General features: G+C 46.2%; 1 pseudogene; it reads left to right on the forward strand.

The window, feature by feature from the left end:
* Window positions 1-5,756: 5,756 nt before the first annotated feature.
* On the forward strand, window positions 5,757-6,718 carry LOC139831893 (uncharacterized; annotated as a pseudogene).
* Window positions 6,719-23,323: the final 16,605 nt, after the last annotated feature.

Raw genomic sequence — 23,323 nt, forward strand, 5'->3', positions numbered from 1 at the left:
TTAATAAAAGCGTCCATTGGAGGGCCAGAGGTTTTTATAATGATGAATAAATTAGCAACTAAAAGTAAAGACCAAAAGCGCTGAGCTCCCCGGCAACAACGCCAGAAAATAGCTTGATGACTGCAAGATCACAGATCAGTTGTAGCTAGTTTCGAAATAAGAGTATCGAACAACGATGAGCTACTAGTAGTGATCTTAATACCCCTTGTTACTATTTATCTAAAATGACCGCAAGTTGTCTCAAATTTCAAGCGAAGGATTAAAGTAGAAAAGGTTGGGTAATGTGTTTTTGTAGAGTAAATAACTTAAACTGAAGAATGTAAATGCACCTAAAATTCAAGTTTGAATTGCAATAAGGCTAAAATGTTCTCAGGGGTTGTTGGTTCCACCACTAGTATTAACTAAAGACACAAACTGGATAACTCATATCTTAGCTCTCATTGTATGTGGGAAGAGCTCGAATTGGATTATGTATCTCATAACATATCCCTGAGTAACCTCTGCAAAGACCTTCGGCAAGCCATCTATTGATCCATCATAATTAAGGGATTCCCCCATGGTTACTTGTTAAGCTTGCGAGTCCGTTCTTATCCCCCTCTTCCTTCCGATAGTGCACCGAACACGGGATGTCACTTCCTGCCGTATACACTACCAAACTTCCGACGGTAGTTCCCTCATGTGACCCTTAGGCAAATATGACATGGTCGGCATCATGCAACATCACAAGAGAAAACTAACATACAATCATAGTGCAAAGATATAAATCATCTTAATTCATACAGTAGTACAACTACGGTTTCTCCATCTCCCAAAGAACGGGATGAGCTACTCACACATGGAGACAATCAAGAACATCATCATAAACTTGCATATGGAAAAGGGATAGCGGTATGAATCCAAGTATGAAACCACAATAGTAATGGAGATTACAATGTAATGGGATGGAGAGAATGGAGATGGTGATTCGTTGTGGATGATGATGAAGGTGATGATGCATTCTCCTCCAATGATCCGGGTAGCAGCGTGGATGAGGCCCCTTCTTGATCTCCCGTCAGATCTCTCCTGGAGCAGTGTTCTGGTGTTTTTGGTCGCGTCCCAACTCCGATCTCGGATCCGTCTGCGGGAGGTGAAAGTATTTGACGAGGTGGTGCCTCGGGCGGGTGGTACGGGCGGGTTCTGCCCGTACGGATGCCTGTTAAAGTCTCTGGAAGCTGTCCCCGCATTGTCCTTTCGCCCAGGCGCATTATTAAGTGCAAAAATAATTTCTATGACGTCAAAATGCCAGAAAATGGCGGTTTTCATTGATATTTCATTATTGACTTGTTATTTTAGGATCCTGTGTAGACAAGCATAAAAGGGCGCGATAGCACGGTGAAATACAAAAATCTTACTACTACTTGATGACAACTTGATAAAATTGTAATGCAATAACACGCTAAAAATTCACTCATCAAACACCCCAGGGGTGCTGAGTGGAGTTGACTTGACATGTTTAATCGAAAAATCGAATTTACCATGCACAAATAGGCCATCTACCACTTTTTTTTTGAAATTGGTGGTGGTAGAGGGACTCCAAAACAAGAAAAAAAGTTTTGTGAACTACCCTAGAACCAACCCCAAATGCGGTCACCATCTACCAGGGTTGTTGGACAAGTTTGTCGCCCATAACAACTTTCTTACTAGTGCGGGTGATAGTGGCCTGGACTTTGGGGAAGGGATGAGGAAGGGAACATCAGGGTTGGGGCAGGAAGCCGGAGCCGGCATCGTCGATTTGGGATTTGGCGAGGGAGATATAGGAGGAGGAAGAATAAGAAGAGAAAAGATAGGGGAAGAAGATAGGGGCCTCATAACCCCCAAGAGCAGAGATCACTGTAGCACCTCTCAATGTGGAAGTCGGGTATCGATCCGCTAGAGCAAGAAGGAAAAGCTAATATTCTCTACAACTGAATTGTCACAAGTTTTAGTTGATTATGCACTAGAAAATTTAATTGAGTGGTGGAGTTTGATTTGATACAAGAAAATAAAGTGCAGCAAAAATAACAATGTAAAGTGTCTCAATCCTCTTCAACACAAGAGGACAAGACAAAGGTTTTCTCTTATAGAAACAATGGCCATGGGTTCATGGGTTCACTCAATCCTCCCTCACAATCTATGGTGGTGATCATGTTATAGATAATAAAAGTACACAACATCCACACCCATGCTTGTAAGCAATGGACGGCTATGACAACATCCACACACATTCTTGTAAGCATAAATATATTTTCACAAATAAGTGGTAATATGTAGCAATAAAATGCAAAGTTCCATGTACACCTCACCTCCTCATCCACATGTGTTGCCGCCTCAACCATTTTAAATGGGCCCCATCATGGCCGGTGTAAAAATGATTTTGGATGGAGAACACCACGAATTGTTATTCCACGCCATAGACTTGGTAGTATTTTTTTTAAAAAAATCCTAAAATAGGTGCTAACTTGTTATTCTAGCACCAAAATATGGTAGTTATATTCTATGTAATTTACTCTACGTCTATATGAAAAATAAAGAAAGACCACAAGAGTATAATTCAAAGGTGTACGATCCAAGATCAGTCTCAAGGCCAAACATAATAATCAAACATCGAAAATGGCATCTTTAATCTTACACTAGTAGAAAAATGGGCATCCGTCTAAGCCTTTAGTACCGGTTCCCTTACGAACCGGTACTGAAGGGTGCATTAGTACCGGTTGCTTTGCCCAGGCGGTCGAGGAACATCAATACCGGTTCGTTGAGGGCCTTTTGTACCGGTTCGTGTTACGAACCGGTACGAAAGGATTTCCGTCCAATTTTGAGATGGAGGTGGGGCCAGAGCTGCACCTTTAGTACCGGTTCATCTGCAGAACCGGTACTAAAGGGTCCCTGCCCTATTTCTTCAGCCCGATCCCTGCATCTCATTTTCCCTTCTCCTTCTCCTCTCTCACATTTCCAAATATTTTGCACCTCTCACACTCCAACAAATCTCCATTTTTCTCCACAATTTTATCAAGATTGACGGCACCCATCTATCCAAAGGTTAGCAATATCATCCTTTCTTCCGGCGTTCTTAATTTAGCTCATTTCTTTGCTAGTTTAACTCGTATTAATTTTCTAGTGCTAGCAAGGTGTTCGATGAAATGCCTAAGTTAGGAATTTCATTCTTTTTATGTGCAATTTGAGCTCAAATTAAAGTATGATTTGTAGGTTTTTGTATCGTCCCTGTCCTCACCGCCGTCGATCGCCAGCGTCGTCCCCTTGCCGGCACCGTACCACCTCCGTGAGCCTCTTCTTTTTTATAAAAAAAACTTAGTTTTATGTGATTTGCATGTGTGGTACACTAATGCCACAAAGAGAGGGATCGAGGCTATCATGGTGCGAGTTAAGGATGAGCACTACTTCCAAGAATACTCTGTGAGTGTTGACTTCTGCGAACTTTTTCAGTTATTCAATCTCCGGGCCCTCGACAAATCTATCATCAGTTGCTATTGTCTGTAAGTGATTTATTAATGTAATTTGAGAAGTCTTTAGCTCAGCTCGTTCATTGTCTGCAAATTATCCTCAATTTAATCTTTTGTGCGCTATTATGTAGATCGAAGAAACTCGAATGCAAAAGGGATGAAATCACGGATATTGGGTTCATTGACCCAGATACAATGCATGAAAGAACCATAGAAGATCGCATCTATAACAAGGATACACCGGAGACTTTGCTAAGGTTTTTAAAGCGACAATGTGACAAAAAGATAATACTTTGGCCTTACAACTTCAAGTGAGTGTTACTGTCTTATAACACATTCTATTTTGCTCACCATATGTTAAAATTTTAATCGATGACTTATATCTATGACACTACATATTTAAACGTGCGCATGTTCCACTTTATTCTTATCGTCATTAAAATGTACGATGGAGATGTTGAAGTCTTTGACTCACTAACCAAAGAGCCTATACTATACAAGACGGCTTTTGATATGCTCAAAAAGTAATTTTAATTCTTATCGGTTTTTTCGTTAATTTCCTGATATCAACAAATTGATAACTCTTTTATGCATTTTCTTTTGTCGGGCAGCGTATGGCAACCGTTCATCCAGGAAGATCCGACCGGTGGATGGAAACCGAAGCTGATATGGCGTGCGAACAAAGTAAGTAGTACTACCTAGGTCCACACACCTTTATCATACTTGATTATTGTTTGATTGATTTATATTCTTGTACAGAAATGCGCGAAACAACCAGAGGGGACTAATCTATGTGGATACTACGTTTGCAAGTACATCCTCAAGATTGTCAGCGAGAGAACGAATAATCAAAGAAATAGAGAGGTACGAAAACAATATTCACAAATTTATTTTGTTACCATAACTTTTGCCGAGTTTCAGTCATAATTGTTTGATTGTGATTTGATATATATATATATATACACACATAGCTCATGTATTCATTTGTATCTCATTCTTTTACAGTTGGCAAGAAAGCGGGACAGGATCTCAATCGAGCACCGCTTCAAAGCAATTGGCGAGGAATTGGCGGGATTTTTTCCTTCGGGACGTCATACCTAACTTCGCAGAGTACCACTATGAATGAAGATCTACATGTAATATATAGTTTGACTCGGAGAGTACCAGTATGCTACATGTAATAGATAGTATGCCTCGGAGAGTACCACTATGCATGAAGATCATGCATGTACTACTTAATGTGCGATCTTATGCAATTACATGTGTTATATTATATGCACCAATTTGATATGCATCACCTTGATCTTCATGTACTACCTAAACCCAAACACGTTTACGGAGCATCGACGCGATCCACGTACGATGAAACGGTCCGATACCCCTAAACCCCTCCTAAAACCCTAAACCCTGAATTCTCTGCCGCGGCAGAGATTTATACACTTTCTCTGCCACGGTAGCCAACCTTTGGTACCGGTTCGTGTTACAAACCGGTACCAAAGGCCCCTAGCCCTGCGTTCTCCTGGGTGCCCACGTGGAGGCCCCTTTAATACCGGTTCGTAAGGAACCGGTACCAAAGGGGGGGGGGGCTTTTATCCCGAATCTTTTGTACCGGTTGCATTTCCGGTACAAAAGGTCCTCTGAAACCGGTATTGTTAGCCCTTTTTCACTAGTGTTAGCACACATCACATGGCTGTAGAACTGGCAAAATGTACACTGTTGTTTGATGTTTGTCTGTCTACTTGACGAAAGTGACAAGACCTCTAGAGCAAAATATTTAGTTTGGGAATAAGGACAAAACAACACTTACAACCAACTACGGAGTACTACCGATGTCTCAAGAAATAAGGCGTCCTTGTTTTATGTGGTTTTTGTTTGACCAGGAATTACTTCAAATAGATAAAGATTATTTATATGAAATTAATATCATTAAAAGTGCTTTTCAATACGAATCCAACGATACTAATTGCATATAATATAATCAAAATTTGTTGCTTAATTTTTATGGTTAAAGTTCGCCTTGGAATACTCGTGCGTCTTATTCCTTAAAACGGAGGTAGTAATATATACTACTATTACCCAGAAATCCCTATATTAAAAAGAAGGAAGCCACCGCAAGGATACCACTTGTGGATTGGCAGCTGGCTTGTAGTTCGCCCGTGGCCGTCACATTGATTGGGAACATGGAAGGAAAAGACGGCTTGTAGATACTAACTTCCAACCTACCTGCAAGTACTAGCTAGTTATAGTTGTGAGTGAAGTCGAGTCTACCCATCATTTGGCTGCCGGCCTCCTCATGCATCTCGGCCGGAGACCAGCAGACTAATTTTGGACACCGGTATGTATATTGCAACATCATTTTTCAGTTACATTTCCTGAATGAAACAGGTTGGTTTGGTCCGGCGCGCGGTGCGGACGACAGACAGGAAGGAGCAACAATGGCTGCTTCGCTGCGACATCTCTGGAACAGCTGGTCCATTCAGATCCTGGTGCTCCTTAGCCTGAAGCTCCAGATCGCTCTCTTCCTCTTCGCCGGGATCCGCAGACGCGGAGCCCATTATCTGCCGCGGTTTCTGCTCTGGTTCGCCTACCAGCTGGCCGACTACACAGCGACGTACGCGCTGGGCCACCTCTCCATCAGGGGCGCACGCCCCATCGTCGCATTCTGGGCGTCATTCCTCCTGCTGCACCTCGGAGGCCCGGACAACATCACCGCTTACTCTCTGGAGGACAGCAAGCTCTGGAAGCGCCATCTGCACATGCGCCTTTCTCCAGATCCTGGGAGCGGTGTATGTCCTCTACGAGCACGTCGCGAGCACGGCGGCCTCGCTCCAGCTTGCCTCCTTGTTGATGTTCGCTGTCGGCGCCGTCAAGTACGGGGAGAGGACTAGGGCACTTATGCGCGGAAACCTCGACAGCATCCGAGGCTCCGTGAAGAAGCAACCACCTGCCATTCATAGACACTTCCACCCTCAGGATAAAGTGTTCAAGGGGGGAGAGTTGGACGAGGAGTCCCTTGTGCGGCGAGCCCACTCGCTGTTCCACATCTGCAAGCGCGCCATAGTTGACTATCCGGTGATCGAGGATGATTAACAGGGCCAAGATACAACCACCACAATGGTGGTCGGGGTCAAGATGTGGAGATTGATGGAGACGGAGCTCTCCCTCATGTACGACATGCTGTACACCAAGGCAGCGGTCATCCACACCTGGTTCGGCTACACGGTACGTCTCGTCTCGCCGGTCGCCATTCACTAGTAGAAAAACGGTCATCTATACCGGTTCCAGAGGGCCATTCGTACCGGTTTTGCAACCGGTACAAATTATTCGGCACTAAAGCCCCCCCCCCTTTCGTACCGGTTGCTTACGAACCGGTATAAAACGGGCCTCCACGTGGGCCACCAGGAGAGCTCAGGGCTGAGGATCTTTGGTACCGGTTGGTAATACGAACCGGTACCAAAGGTTCCCCCCGCGGCAGGGAATTTTCCCAAATCTCTGCCGCGGCAGAGAATTGGCTTTTTAGGGTTTTGGAGAGGTTTAGGGATATCGGTTTGATTCATATCGCGTCGATGCACCAGAAACGCGTTTGGGTTTAGGTAGTACATGAAGATCAAGATGATGCATAGCAAGTTGGTGCATATAATATAACACACATGTTATTGCATGAGATCGCAAATTAAGTAGCACTATGCATGAAGATCGATCTTCATGCATAGTGGTGCTCTCCGAGGCGTACTCTATATATGTCTATTACATGTAGCATAGTGGTACTCTTCGAGTCAACGATATATGTAACATGTACATCTTCATTCATTGTGGTGCTCTGCGAGTGGTGGTATGACGTCCCGAAGGAAAAATCCCGCCAATTCCTCGCCTATTGCTATGAAGCGGTCATCGATTGAGAGCTTGTTCCGCTTTCTTGCCAACTATAAAAGAATAAGATACAAATGAATACATGAAACAACTATTACTGAAACTCGGCACAACTTATGATAACAAAACAAATTTGTGAAGATTGTTTTTGTACCTCTTTATTTCTCTCATTATTCGTTCTCTCGTTGACAATTCTGCGGATGAACTCGCAAACGAAGAATCCACAGAGATCGGTCCCCGGAGGTTGTTGCGGGCATTTCTTTACAAGAATATAATTCAATCAAACAATAGTCAAGTATGATAATTGAAAGGTGTGTGGACCTAGGTAGTACTACTTACTTTCGCACGCCATCGCAGCTTCGGTGGCCATTCACGGGACGTATCTTCCTTGATGAAAGTTTGCCATACGCTGCTCGACAAAAGAAAATGCATAAAAGAGTCATCAATTAGTTCAAAGCAGGAAATTAACGAAACAAACCGATAAGAATTCAAATTACCTTCTCGAGCATTAAAAAACAAGACACGTATAGATCCTTTTCTTTGGTTAGTGAGTCCAAGACTTCAACTTCTCCAATTTCCAAATTGATGACGAGAAGAATAAAGTGAAACCTACGCACGTTTCAATATGTAGTCATTAGTTAAAATTTTGACATACGGTGAGCAAAATATAATGTGTTATAAGACAGGAAGACTCACTCGAAGTTGTAAGGCCAAAGTATTAGCTTTTTGTCACGTTGTCGCTTCAAAAACCTTAGCAAAGTCTGCGGTGTATCCTTGTTATAGAGGGGATCATCTATGGTTTTGACATGCATTGTGTTCGGGTCAATGAACCCAATGTCTGTGATATCGTCCCTTTTGCATTCGAGCATCTTCGATCTGCATAATATAGCGCACAAAAGATTATAATCTGCAGACAATGAACGACTTCTCAAATTAAATAAATAAATCACTTACAGACAATAGCAACTGATGATTGATTTGTCGAGGGCCCGGAGATTGTATAACCGAAAGAGTTCGGCGAAGTCAACGTTCACACAATACTCCTGGAAGTAGTGCTCTTCCCTAACTCGCACCATGATAGTCTCGATCCCTTCCTTTGAGGCCTTAAGGTACCACGAATGCAAGTTACGCATACATGTTGGTACCTTCCTGAGATTCTCGACCAAATCTTTCCCTTGAACAAACTGATATGCTCGTTCAGCTAAGGCGTAATCAGTTGCGTCTTGTCGAGAACTTTGAACGGTCTTCCCGTCAAACACCTTGAGAGGGGCGACCGATTGAACGGGTTGTTGTCCGAGCTGGTAGACACTGTGTATCCCTTTTATCTCCCTGATACCCGATTTAACGGGTTTTGTCGCCTCGATCATCTTGTCATACGACCTTTCAATAGAACGCGCATAGTCAGATGGCGGCGATGGTACAGGGTCATATAGATTGTCAACGGTACGCACAACTTTCTCCCGATCTAGTGTCTTCTCGAAAGGTATCTCTGGCACTTTCGGTGCAAAAAATTTCTTCACCTCGGCCTTAACGGCCTCCGCGTTTTCCTCTGGAGTTTTTTCCCAAGGTAACTTCTCAGGAGGCGGCAGTTGTTTCTCCTTTCTAGCTTTCTTCCTAGGCGGCGTACCGTTCCGCTTAACGGACGCTGTCTTACGCGGAGGATCTCGAGATGGTGGACTCACGCTGGGGTCCCTCTCTGGTAGCTGTGGACTTGGCTGCTCACCGGGACTGCCACCAGAGGAGTCGATGGCATTTGCTGCTCATGTGTAGGAGTCGGTGGCCTTTGCAAAAGGACGACGTACTTCTTCGGCCATAGGGCGAAACCGTGCTTGACATCGCCGGTGTCCTCTCATCTTCACCTCTAGGAATATCAAGCTCCACTTTTTCAAACCCCGAAACAACTTCATCCACCCCGACACGAACACAACCAGGTGGAATGGGCATATGATGGTGCATTGCTCCATCTTCACTTGGGTACACATAGCCGACCGCCACCTTAACGTACGCGGTCCCGATTAACATATGTAGCTCGCAATCTGTCTTCTCCGTGACATAATCCACGGGGTAGCTTCCTCCACATCCGTCAAGATGCGAGGAACCGACACTGCTTCTTCGCTGAGATGGGGCAGCATCGGCTTGTGGATCCTGTAGAAACAGCGGCTGATCAGGTGCCCTCTGATTTCTCTCAAGAGCCTCCACCCTAGATAACAACTCCGTTACAATGTCGGCGTCCTTCTTCTTCTTTCGCGAACGGCTTCTATAAGTGTCGCGCTGTCCGGCCACGCTTCCTTCATGGTGAGACCTGGGCGAGCTCGTACCCGTCCAACATGTTCAGGGTTCCCCGGAGCGAGTGTCAGCTCGTCATTCTCTCGATCGGGAATGTACTCTCCCTTTCGGACCTTTTCAATTGCATCTACAAGCTTCGGTACAATTGCCTCAATTTTTTCCTTCCATTTTCCCTTCGCAACGATCAACCCTGTCTTTGGGTCCAACCCTGCCCCATGAGCGAACAACCAGAACTTGGACCGTTCGGGCCAGTCCCATGTCTCTGGAGTGATACCAAGATCCATCGGTTTATTCTCAAACGCTGTCCACTTCGGAATGGCACTCTTGTAGCCACCTGACCCCAAATGATGCGGAAGTTTCTTCTTTGCAGCATTTTCGGTATTTTTCTTCGATCGGGACACAAACTTAGACGATTTCTTATACTCCTTAAATGCGGCCCAGTGATCTTTTATCTTCACTAGATTTTCGGTATTATCATCGAATACTGGATCTTCATTCTTATATTTGTCCCATAAATTTTTCTTGAAGCTCTGGAATTGTATGGCCATCTTCTTCCATGTCCATTCCTTGACTTTATCCTTCTGGCCTTCCGTCATGTCTTCCGGTAGGCTGAACTTTGTCAGTAGCGTTTCCCAAAGAAATTTTTTCATGCTGTCGTTGACATAAGTAGCACCACTCTCCGGGTTCTTCGGCTTATGCCACTCTTGAATGCTGATCGGTACATGGTCCCTAACAATAACTCCGGATTGACTTGTAAATTTGCGGCAAAACTCCTTGGGCTCCACTGGTTCACCATTAGCCTTGAATGCCGTGAGGGCTAACCTGCCCTCGCCCTTTAGCACCCGCGTCGGGCCTCGTTTTGTTCTAACAGACTTGCTCGATGATCCAGAAGGCTAAAAGAAAAAATTATTCGTTAATAAGTGCAATACAAATAAATGAATGCATCTAGGGATGAACACAGACTAATTGATACATAGATATACACCTCGCCGGAGTTTGTGATGGACACTTCATTGTCTTTTCTAACTTGTTCAGACTCAAGTCCCTCGCCAAAATCATTCAGAAAGTCGGCGTACTCGTTGTCATCTCCATCGTCGGGTTCCGGACCACGGGCACTCTCATAGATCAATCGCTGCACCGCTTCTTCCCCCTCCTCATCTCGGACGAAGGTGCCGTCCTCCATACCTCAATGTCACTGCAAAATTAAGAAAGCAATTAATAGCATAATCATGTGAAATACAAACACATATGCCCTCCTTTTGAAATGAATATGCCAAACAAAAACACAAGCATGCCCTTAAGAAAACTTAGTTGTGGTACTTTCTATCTATCCAGATTTCACCTTGTGATGTTCATATGTTTATGTAGTTCAAGAACTATCAATTCCAATCCATGCCAACAAATAGAACACTTTGCTCTGTTTCCCTACATCTCTTATGCACTAAGGCAAGAAGTGACAATATTTACAGCCGAGAGAGCCCGAGAAGTTGGCTCCAGCTTTGACACGAATCTGGTCTACATGCACAACGCCGCCAGCCCTTTCCCGTAGCGCCACCGTGCGCTCGCAGCGCCGCAGGCCGCAGCCTTTCCCTTTGTCCCCTCGCCGCTCTCGGAATTCTTGGGACAAAAGTAAAACGGACCCAAGCGAAAGAAAACTACGTACGTGGCTCGGTCACCCAGCGTTCATCATTACCGCAATCTGCAGCTAGTACTCCGTATATCAATATGATCAGCCGATTCAAAATGTTCTCCATTGAACGATGAGAATCAAATTCATGCCTTTCCTTGTTTCAAAAATAATCAAATCATGCCATTTCGGATGATCAGTGCAAGCACATGGTCGATCACAATTCACAAACAAGGAGTGCAGTGACACTGCTTCAACGCTCCTATACCACAACAGCGGTCAGCGGAATCGAAATAAACATCAATTCCATGCTTCCAAAAATGGGCAGAGGAAGTTTACGATCGATGGGAACAAAACAAGGATTATAATGACACTGTTCAGCTGGTGAATGCAACAACGATTTGCCATACTACTAAGTAGTAACCGCATGCTGAATACCGCAGAAGCTTGGCACCGATACAAGCAAGGATATCACAAATTGAGACAAGCATCATAAGGAGTCGCGTTACACGATCTACTTGAAGCAAATGACAAACACCAACACATGTAGCAGAATGGAACAAAATCTAATGGACCCGTATCTACAATTAGCGCTTGGTACCACGGCAATTCTTCACCAACCGAGCTCCGTAAAGAACAAACGACGATCAATCGAGATCCACGGGTACAAAAGCACACTCCCAGCTAATGCTAACCTCCGATTAATCAAGAAACACTCGCGGTCACAGCTCCCCAAACAGATCACGCGGACGCCAACGCAAAACGGGAAAGAAGCTCGGCCGGTCGATCTCGAAGCGAGTCACCGGGGAGCGCGGAGAGGAGGTTCAGGTTGAGGTGGTGGTGGTGGGCCTGCGCCACCGGCACGTACGCCGCCTGCGCCTCCGGCGGCGAGAAGCCCCACACGTCCCGCCGCGGCGCCGCCGTAACGCCGCCGCGTCGTGCTCCTGCTCCTGCTCCTGCTCGCGCGGCCGCTTGCCGAGGAGCTCCGCATCGACTACGCGCCGCGCGCTCACCACCTCACCCCTGCCGTCGAACACCTTGCCGTCGAACACCTTGCGGGCGGCGATGAGGGGTGGCGGAAAAAAAGAGGAGAGGGCCGGGGAGGTACTGCGGGCGGCGGCGGCTGCGTCGGCGGTGGCGGCTGCGTCTGCGGCGGCGGCTTCGTCGGCGGCGGCGTGGGTGCGTCGGCGGCGTGGGTGCGTCGGCTGCCGACGGCGTCGGGGCTCGCTTTCGTCGCGCGGGGGAAAGAAGAAGATTTGGGATTTCGTCGCGCGCGCGGCTAAGGTTAAACGAGGGCGATGGGCCTTTAGTACCGGTTGGTACCACCAACCGGTACGAAAGACCTTTCGTACCGGTTGGTGGTACCAACCGGTACTAAAGGGTTTTTTTTTGTTTTCTTTTTCTTTTACCGTTTTCTTTTCTTTTGTCTTTGTTTCTTTTTTCTTTTACTTGTTTTCTTCTTTCTTTTCTCGTTTCTTTTTCCTTTTTATTTTGTGTTTCTTTTCTTTTCTTCTCATTTTCTATTTCTTTTCATTTTCTATTTCTTTTCTTTTCATTTTCTATTTCTTTTCATTTTCTATTTCTTTTCTTTTCATTTTCGTTCCCCTTTCTTTTGTGTTTCTTTTCTTTTATATTTCTTTTCTATTTATTTTGTTTTCTCGTTTCTTCTTTCTTTTCTTTTATGTTTTTTTCTTTTCTATTTATTTTTTTCTATTGCTTTTGTTTTTCTTTTCTATTTCTTTTCTATTTCTTTTCTCTATTCTATTTCTTTTCTTTACTCTCGCCACGACGCCGTCCGCAAGACAGAAAACTTTCCCGCCCCGACGTCGCGCGGAAACTTTCCGGCCACGACGCCGCGCGGAAAAGAAAGGGCGGGAATGAAATTTTATTACGATTGAACTCGAATTAAAAGTACATAGCTTAACTGAAAATTAAAGATACATGACCAAATTCTACTGGGGAGTCATTCAGTCATACTCCTGCCTAGCCCTGTAGTACTCGCCACTGTAGTCGTCGTAGTCGCCGTCATCATCGTCGCTGGCATCGGGGTCGCGGTACTCGAACGTCGGCGGGTGAGCACGCGTGGGCTGGGACTGAGGGTAGCGCAGCGGGGGCCACGGTAGGCCATGACGCTCGGAGAGTCCGGCCGCGCCACCACAGCCGACGGCCGGCCTCGTTGAAGTTCGGAGGAGGCGGGCCGCCCTCCTCGTGCCTGGCAAGCGCCCTCTCACGCCGATTGATGAAGAAGCTTTCCCAAGTCGGGCTGTAGTCGGGATGCCACTGGGGATTCCTCCGCTGCTCTGGCGTGAGCTCGAAGTAGTAGTGGTTCGTGATGGCCATCTCGCGCGCCACACCTAGAGGGACTGGAGGGACCGGTACGCCTCCGACGCTTAGCAACCAGCCGGTCGGGACGCGGTAGCCCGGCGGGCAGGGGTAGTTCGAGGCGCAAAGCGCCTCCGCCTCCCGGGGGGTTAGAGATGCGATGGAAGCCATGGGAGAGAATGATGAGGTTTGCAGATATGAGTCTAGATGTGATATGTAAATGGTGGCCAAGCCTACATATATATAGTGAAAAAATGGCGGGAAGACAGAGGCGGGAACCGGTGGAAAGCGCGGGAAGAAAATAGGCGGGAAGACAGATCGAGGCAAACCTTTAGTACCGGTTGGTGGGTGCAACCGGTACTAAAGCTGTCGGCGGGATAAGGACGCCCGCTCGATGAGATAAAGTATGTAGCGCACGACGCCCGTCGGTGGGATAAGGACGCGTGGGTAACCTTTAGTACCGGTTGGTGGGTGCAACCGGTACTAAAGCTGTCGGCAGGATAAGGACGCGTGGGTAACCTTTAGTACCGGTTGGTGGGTGCAACCGGTACTAAAGCTGTCGGCAGGATAAGGACGCCCTGCTCGATGAGATAAAGTATGTAGCGCACGACGCTCTGTCGGTGGGATAAGGACGCGTGGGTAACCTTTAGTACCGGTTCGTGTCTACAACCGGTACTAAAGCTGTCGGCAGGATAAGGACGCTCTGCCTATAAAAGGAGCATCGATACACCATGGGAAGCAGCTCAACAAGCCAACATGGATGGAGAGTTTCATCACCATGGATGGAGGAAAGGGTTGGGAAATCTCCCGTGGCGGAACTTGTCGAAGATGCCCTTGGTGCACACGCCCTATGGCATCTTCGGAAGTTCCGCCTCGGAAAAATTTCCCTGCAAGCCCGTGGAAGACTCCATCTCCTCTAACAAATGTTGGGGAAAGGGTTGGGAAATCTCCCGTGGCGGAACTTGTCGAAGATGCCCTTGGTGCACACGCCCTATGGCATCTTCGGAAGTTCCGCCTCGGAATTTTTTTCCTGCAAGCCCGTGGAAGACTCCATCTCCTCTAACAATGTTGCGGAAAGGGTTGGGAAATCTCCCGTGGCGGAACTTCTCGAATATGCCCTTGGTGCACATGCCCTATATATGGCATATTCGGAAGTTCCGCCTCGGAATTTTTTTCCTGCAAGCCCGTGGAAGACTCCATCTCCTCTAACAATGTTGCGGAAAGGGTTGGGAAATCTCCCGTGGCGGAACTTCTCGAATATGCCCTTGGTGCACATGCCCTATATATGGCATATTCGGAAGTTCCGCCTCGGAAAAATTTCCCTGCAAGCCCGCGTGACTTAACTAGTAAAACAAGCCAACCATCTCCATTGTTAATATCTTACATACAGTAACATCATTACACAAAAGTGATTTCCATATTGAGATACACAAGTTATGATCCCTATATGTAGCTAGCAAGTCTTCTGAAGTTTTCTTCGCTCGTTTCCCTTTCTTCTTCTTCGCGACGCAACCATGGACAATCTTCATTGTTTAAGATGATGCTTGGGTCAATTTTTACCTTGAAGGGTGGAATATCGTCAAACTTATTATAATCTTCTCGACATGTCTGTCTTGTCCTCTACTCCCACGATGTTTCTTTTTCCTGAAAGAACTATGTGCCGCTTTGGCTCATCGTATGATGTGTCCTCTTGCCTTTCTTTCCTTTTTTCGGTTTGCTAGACATATCCTTCACATAAAAAACCTGAGCCACTTCACTGGCTAGGACGAATGGTTCGGTGTCGTACCCAAGATTCTTGAAATCCACTGTAGTCATTCCGTACTGCGGGTCTACCTGTACCCCGTCTTTCAAGTTGAACCATTTACACCGGAACAAAGGGACCTTGAAATTAGGTCCATAGTCAAGTTCCCATATCTCCTCTATGTACCCATAATATGTGACCTTGTTCCCATTGCCATCTTCTCGCATCAAAGCGGACACCACTGTTTTGGTTGGTGCTCTTTTTGTCTTGGGCGAAAGTGTAAAATGTGTTCCCATTAATCTCGTACCCTTGAAAAGTCGATATAGTAGAAGATGGTTGCTTGGCCAACAAGTACAGCTGCTCGTCATCGGTGACATTCATGAGACGTGTTTGCAACCAACCGCCGAAAGTCTTCATGTGTTCTCCATCAATCCAATCTTCACGTTGCTCCGGGTATTTAGAGCGTAAGATCTCCTTGTGTTCCTCTTTGTACGGAGCCACCAAGATGGAATTAAGTAGAACTGTGTAGTGTGCTTGAGTGAAAGAATGTCCGTCCATACACGTTGCTGATTTCTTTCCTAGCGTGCCTTTTCCACGCAGTCTCCCCTCATAGCGCGATTCAGGAACACCGATCGGCTTAAGGTCAGGAATAAAGTCAACACAAAACTCAATGACCTCCTCTGTTCCATAGCCCTTGGAGATGCTTCCTTCTGGCCTAGCACGGTTATGAACGTACTTCTTTAAGACTCCCATGAATCTCTCAAAGGGGAACATGTTGTGTAGAAATACAGGACCGAGAACGCCAATCTCTTCGACCAGGTGAACTAGGAGATGTGTCATAATATTGAAGAAGGATGGTGGGAACACCAACTCGAAGCCGACTAGACATTGGACCACATCCTTCTCGTAAATTTTGTAGAGTAAGTGGATTGATCACCTTCGAGAAATTGCATTGAGGAACGCACATAGCTTCACAATGGGTACTCGAACATTTTCCTACAGAAGCCCCTCAATGCAACCGGAAGTAATTGTGTCATAATCACGTGGCAGTCATGAGACTTTAGGTTTTGAAACTTTTTCTCCGACATGTTTATTATTCCCTTTATATTCGACGAGAAGCCGACGGGACCTTGATGCTACTCAGACTTCAAAAAAGATCTCCTTCTCCTCTTTGGTAAGAGCATAGCTGGCAGGACCTTGATACTTCTCTGGATTCAGGTTGTTTCCTTCGTGGATACTTTGCTGGTCCTGCCGTGCATCCGGTGTATCTTTTGTCTTCCCATACACGCCCAAGAAGTTTAGCAGGTTCACGCAAAGATTTTTCGTCACGTGCATCACGTCGATTGCAGAGTGAACCTCTAAGAATTTCCAGTAGGGTAGCTCCCAAAATATCGACTTCTTCTTCCACATGGGTACGTGTCCGTCAACATCATGCGGAACAGATTGTCCGCCGGGACCCTTTCCAAAGATCACTTCTAAATCCTTGACCATATCATATATAACTTCCCCATTAGGGCGGGTAGGCTTGGTTCGGTTATCTGCCTCACCTCCGAAATGCTTTCCTCTCTTTCTTACGTGATGTTGTTTTGGAAGAAATCGACGATGCCCTGTGCACACATTCTTGTTTCCCAAATAAATACTATCAGTCTCACCTAAACAAAGTGTGTGCATGCATTGTATCCCTTGTTTGACTGCCCAGAAAGGTTACCAAGAGCAGGCCAATCATTGATGGTTACAAATAACAACGCTCGTAGGTTAAATTCCTATTGTTCGTGCTCATCCCACACAGGTACACCTTCGTCACGCCACAACTCTAAAAGTTCTTCAACCAATGGCCTCAGTACACATCCAGGTCGTTGCCGGGGTGCTCCGGGCCCCGGATGAGCACCGGCATCATAATGAACTTCCGCTTCATGCACAACCAAGGAGGAAGGTTATAGATACATAGAGTCACCGGCCAGTGCAGGACTGGAGCTCTGCTCCCGAAAGGATTAAAGCCATCTCGTACTTAGACCAAATCTTAAGTTCCTTGCGTCATCTGAAAATGACTTGAACTCTCTCGTCGATTTTTCTCCACCGCGACCCGTCAGCGGGGTGTCTCAAAGCATCACATCTTTCTTACGGTCCTCTTTGTGCCATCGCAACAACTTGGCATGCTCTTTGTTCCGGGAACAAACGTTTCAACCGTGGTATTATAGGAGCATACCACATCACCTTCGCAGAACCCTCTTCCCGGGGGTGGACTCACCCTCAACATCGCCGGGTCATCTCGCCTGATCTTATACCTCAATGCACTACATACCGGGCATGCATTCAAATTCTCGTACTCCCCGCGGTAGAGGATGCAGTCATTGATGCATGCATGTATCTTTTGCACCTCTAATCCTAGAGGGCAGACAACCTTCTTTGCTTCGTACGTGCTAGAGGGCAACACGTTCTCCCCTGGAAGCATCTTCTTTATTATTTTCAGCAACTTTTCAAATCCCTTGTCAAGTACCATTCTCTGCCTTCCATCGCAGCAATTCCAGCGTGGTACCCAGCTTTTTTTTGACCATTTTCGCAATTTGGGTACAACAGTTTGTTGTGATCCTCTAACATTTTCTCCAACTTCAACCTCTCCTTTTCATTTCCGCAGTTCATCTTCGCATCAAGAATGGCCCGACCCAAATCGTCATCCGGGTCATCAAAAATCGGCTCATCGAAAATGAGCTCTTCTTCAGCTTCATCTTCCCCCATTCTACTACCACCGTCTTCAGTGAATAAGCTGGGATAGTTGTCACTATCCTCTTCTTCTTCGTTGTCTTCCAATATAACTCCTCTTTCTCCGTGCTTGGTCCAACAATTATAGCTGGGCATGAAACCATTCTCCAGCAGGTGGACGTGAAGGGTCTTCGAGGTAGAGTAATCCTTCATATTCTTACAGGAACTACATGGACAATACATGAAACCATTCGACCGCCTGTTTGCCTCAGCCACGTTGAGAAAATAATGCATGCCAGTAATGAACTCGGGATGGCACCGGTCACCGTACATCCATTGTCGACTCATCTGCATTTTATATGTATATCAAAAATCATTAAGTACACAACATCATGGATATATGAGTGACCAACTTAATTAATATTCAAGTTCATCACATAAAACTAATTGTTTTTATAAAAAAGAAGAGGGGCTCACCGAGGTGGTACCGTGCCGGCTAGGGGACGACGCTGGCGATCGACGGCGGTAAGGACGGGGATGATACTAATTAAAACCTACAAAACATACCATAATTTCAGCTCAAATTGCATATAAAAAAATAAAATCACTAACTTAGGCATTTCACCGAACACCTTGCTTGCACTAGAAAAATAGTATGAGTTAAAACTACCAAAGAAATGTGCGAAATTAGGAACGCCGGAAGAAAGGATGATATTGCTAACCCTTGGATAGATGTATGCCCTTAATCTTGTTAAAATGGTGGAGACAAAATAGAGATTTGTTGGAGTGTGAGAGGTGCAAAGAAATTTTGTGTGAGAGGAAGAAGAGAAAAATGAGATGAAGCAGCAGCCAGGGACGGGCTGGCGACCAGTGATATAGGGGGCACCCTTTGGTACCGGTTCGTGTTACGAACCGGTACCAAAGGTCCTGCCCGGGCCCCACGACGCGTCCGAATTTTGGCCGAAGACCTTTCGTACCGGTTCCTAACACGAACCGGTACGAAAGCCCCTCACGAACCGGTACCAGAGCCCCTCGCCCGCCTGAACCTCCAAACCGGTGCAGATGACCCCATTGGTACCGGTTCGTAAGGGAACCGGTACCAATGGCTTAGATGGATGTGAGGTTTTCTACTAGTGATTGTCGCCTCACTGCTGCTGTTTAAGCTCACTAGCAAGGATGCCCACCGCAGTGCTGACGTTGTGATCACCTACGTCTTGTATGGTGGCGCTTTGTTCATGGAGACGACGTCTCTGCTGAACGCGCTAGGCTCCTCTTGGACATTTGCGTTTCTGAGTACCACCAGATGGCGCTGGCTTCGATACGCAGCTCTGTGCAACGAAAGATGGGACCGACTCAGGTGGTCCGTTGCGTATCTTCATCATCTGGTCAGCATAGGAGGACGAAGCCGGTACAAATCAAGGAGGTGGTCATGCATGATAGGGCAGTACAACATGCTGCACTTGTGCACTCGTTCTGAGAGTGCTCTGCTCGGCAGGCTGGCACAGGTGGTGGGACTGGGACTCAATGAATGGTGGAATAGGGGGCATTACTCGTGGATCATTGAGATGCCGGACCATGTCAAGGATCGTATTTCTCAACATATGAACAAAGTTTACACGGAAGGGGTTGCGATCAACTCGTTGGGCATGCTCAGGAACAGGTGGGGCGAGGAGCCATTGATTCGCAAGGAGCTGCTGCAAGGCATACTCAAGGATTCGCTTGGCGTTGAGTTCCAGGAGTGCGTCATCATGTGGCACATCGGCACCGACGTTTTCCTCGCCAAGAGCGAGGGCTCCATTGCGGCGGACGACGAGGAGGCATCGCTCGATGTGGAGGCCATCAAGGTGATATCCAACTACATGATGTTCCTCCTCGTGGAACAACCTGACATGCTGCCAGGCCTTTCCCAGAACAGGCTCTACCAACGAACCTGCGAGAATCTGGTCAACACTAGACGATCGACTTATCATAGGCACAACAACGACCCGAGCTTCTGTGCCAAGCTCAAGAATCTCTTCCGCCTGCAGGATGACCACGCTTCAAAGTCCAGGGTCACCGACAGAGAGGAGCTCGCGAAAACCATATATGATGAGTACGAGAGCAAAGGATTCAGCCACGATTCTCTTCGACTCCCTTATGTAGTTAAACTTGCCAAGCAGCTGCTAACGATGGAGGAAAATGGCACTGCTGACTCGGTGAAACTCGTCCTTGATGTGTGGACGGATATCCTTGTCTACGCAAGCAACAAATGCAGCAGGAAGGCCCATGCCGAGAAGCTAAATAGTGGCGGTGAGTTGACAACCATCCTGTGGCTTATGGCAGAACATTTCTACCAAATTTATCTGGACAAGCTTATTAAAAAAGCGAAAAATAACTCATCGTGAAAAAGGCAGGGAGATGATGATCATTATTCTAAGGCTGTAAGGCGCGCGAAACGCATCAGGGTTTTTTGGGCATTCTAGAATCCATGTAAATTGTTTGTATCTTCCCCCTTGTTGAATAAAGAACACCGTGCATCTACTTGGTTCCACGCCATCCTGTACCCTTTCTAGATTATAGTGAGCAAATTAAAGAGAGGGTACACATTTCAGGAAAATGAAATTATGATTTAGGTAAAGTTCCTCTGAGACATTTCAGGAATCGAGAAATTACAGAAAGGAAATCAAGAACAAGGTTCTAATATATTCGTCCTCTAATCTATTAGTCTCCTATTTTTTCCTCCGCGTGAACTTATAATCATAATACACATACAAATTCAACTATTTAAAAAAGATAGTTGATTGTACTTGAAAAATACCAAATCCACCTCGCCTTGCAGCGGGGAGTGGACATGAGTTGCAAAAAAATCTATAAATTCCACACTATTTTGATAGAGAACAAGGACACCATTGTTATTTTTCCTTACAAAAAGATCTATGTGATGGAAGCGCTTAACAATTCCTTATTACCGAGCATAACAATTTTATAATGTCTCCAAATCATGCGCAGATAAACATAATATTTAGTAGTAGATAATAAAAATATATTTTCTAAATTGCTTAATTAATGGTGCACTCTTGCAGAACGTGCTAGATCACCACCCGAACACAAAAGGATGATTCAACACATCCAATTAAGCTAAACTCAATAAAAAGGGACAGAAAAACCTAAGATCATAGTTCTCTCACCGAATCACTTATGTATGGTTGTCTCCCAGCTCCTCCAAGTATAGCAAATAATAACAAAATATAGGATTCAAAGTTGTGAAGAAACAATGAAAATGTATTAATTTTTGCTGCACCCTCGGACCATGTAGTGTCTTTCAGAGCTCTTTTTTCTGTCCTGCAAGGGAATCCCAGTGGCCACACACAACTAGATGATTATACTATGCAAGGTCACTACGCCAAAAAGGCTTATCAGACTGGCGTGTTTTTCGCTATGCTAGTGGTAGAGGCCAGCGTCACGAGTATACATCCACTGGTAATGGTTATCAGTGACGGGCATTTATAACGTCGGGGGTACGATGCAACGCTGACGACAAACTTGAATTTTCGACCTTCTCTCTGTTACTTGCTCATCTGGGAAACGTGGCACAGCGGTGACATACGAGTGGCGATCGAGAAAATGTTATTTACGTCAGCAGTGCTCAAATTTAGCGAGAATAAACAAGGCGAGGGCGTCGGTAGTAACATATCGGTGACGTGTCTACATAACATGCGGCCGTCGATTGTATTGTTCCTGTGACGGATTTCCATTGGTATGTATTGTCATTAGTATCTTGTCGGTGATGGTCTTAGTTATAATTCGGTTGTCATTAATAGTCTACCGCTGACTATCGGATTTCATCTCACGTTGTATTTCATAGATTACTACTGACATTTTGTGTTTTCCCTTATTGTGTGTGATATAGTGTAACTTGTGGCATACGATGAGATCTTTGTTTGTCACTACGTTTTTTCAGCAATGACGCTTCCAGGTTCTAAGAACATCAGTGGTTACGATATTGGAAATTAAAAACAACGGCATTTGCTATATAAATAGGCTAGGGTATATGTAGAATGGCAGTTGTTTACGTATATAATTTAAAAAATACATAAATAAGTTGTTGTTTGTGTTAGTGATGTATAGACCTCTTTATTGTATATTCCCAGTGTATGAGGTGCTTCCCTGCATATTGTAACACATGTACATGTACTGGCCTTTGATTCCATGTGAATACATGTGAATACTAGTTGCTTATTCATAACATGGTATCAGAGCTCCTGGTTTAACTCTTTGCACGCTGCAACTCCGTGCTCGATCCGCACCGCCGCCGATGATCTTTCCGACCGCCGCTGCTCCACTTTCTTTCTCCTTCTCTTCCGTTTTTGTCGGAATCGATTTATCCAAGAAATTTGGCCATTTCCATCAAATTTAGAGCTCCAAATCGAGTTCAAACTGCCCGGGCCTTGTCGGCTGCCGCCCTGGCCCTCCTCAGCCCCGTCCGTCGCCGGCCTGGTCCCATCCCGGCCGCCGCTGCCCCCGGCCGCGCCGCCCCCGGCCGGACCTGCCCCTGCCGCGCCCTGCCTCTGGTCGGCCTCTTCCCAGCCCCGATCCGGCTGCCTCTGGCCGGTCCCGCCCCGTCCCAGCCACCTTCAGCTCCGGCCCGGGCCTCGTTCTGAGAGTGCTCTGCTCGGCAGGCTGGCACAGGTGGTGGGACTGGGACTCAATGAATGGTGGAATAGGGGGCATTACTCGTGGATCATTGAGATGCCGGACCATGTCAAGGATCGTATTTCTCAACATATGAACAAAGTTTACACGGAAGGGGTTGCGATCAACTCGTTGGGCATGCTCAGGAACGGGTGAATAGCTCATGTACGACGTCTTTCCTCGCTATTGGAAAGAACACGACGTTGTTGCTAGGAATAGCATGCATGCGATGTTTCTGACGATGCAAATAGCTAGCATGCGACACTTCTTTTAAACAGCAGTAGACAACTTAATTATCAACTCAAATTACATGGGCTGACCGGGACCCACAACTTATCCACATCGTAACAGGACACCTCCGAGAGCGGGACCTACCTCTTATCCACCTCACCGCGGGACCCACAGCTTATCCACCTCACTTTGCATGGGAACCACAGCTCTCAGCTTTTACAAAACAGAGCCACCTCGCCCCCGCGCCGGAGCAATCCCCGACCGTTGCATCCTCCTCTGCATCCTCTCTTCCCCCTTCTTCTCCGACGACGACGCGCGGCAACGCCGACAGACGATGTCGAGCTCCTCTCCCGCGTCCCAGCGCAAATGAACACGCTACGGTCCAGTGCCGTTGGGCAG

This window comes from Lolium perenne, chromosome 6, assembly GCF_019359855.2.
Source record: "Lolium perenne isolate Kyuss_39 chromosome 6, Kyuss_2.0, whole genome shotgun sequence".
Taxonomy (NCBI): Eukaryota; Viridiplantae; Streptophyta; class Magnoliopsida; order Poales; family Poaceae; genus Lolium; species Lolium perenne.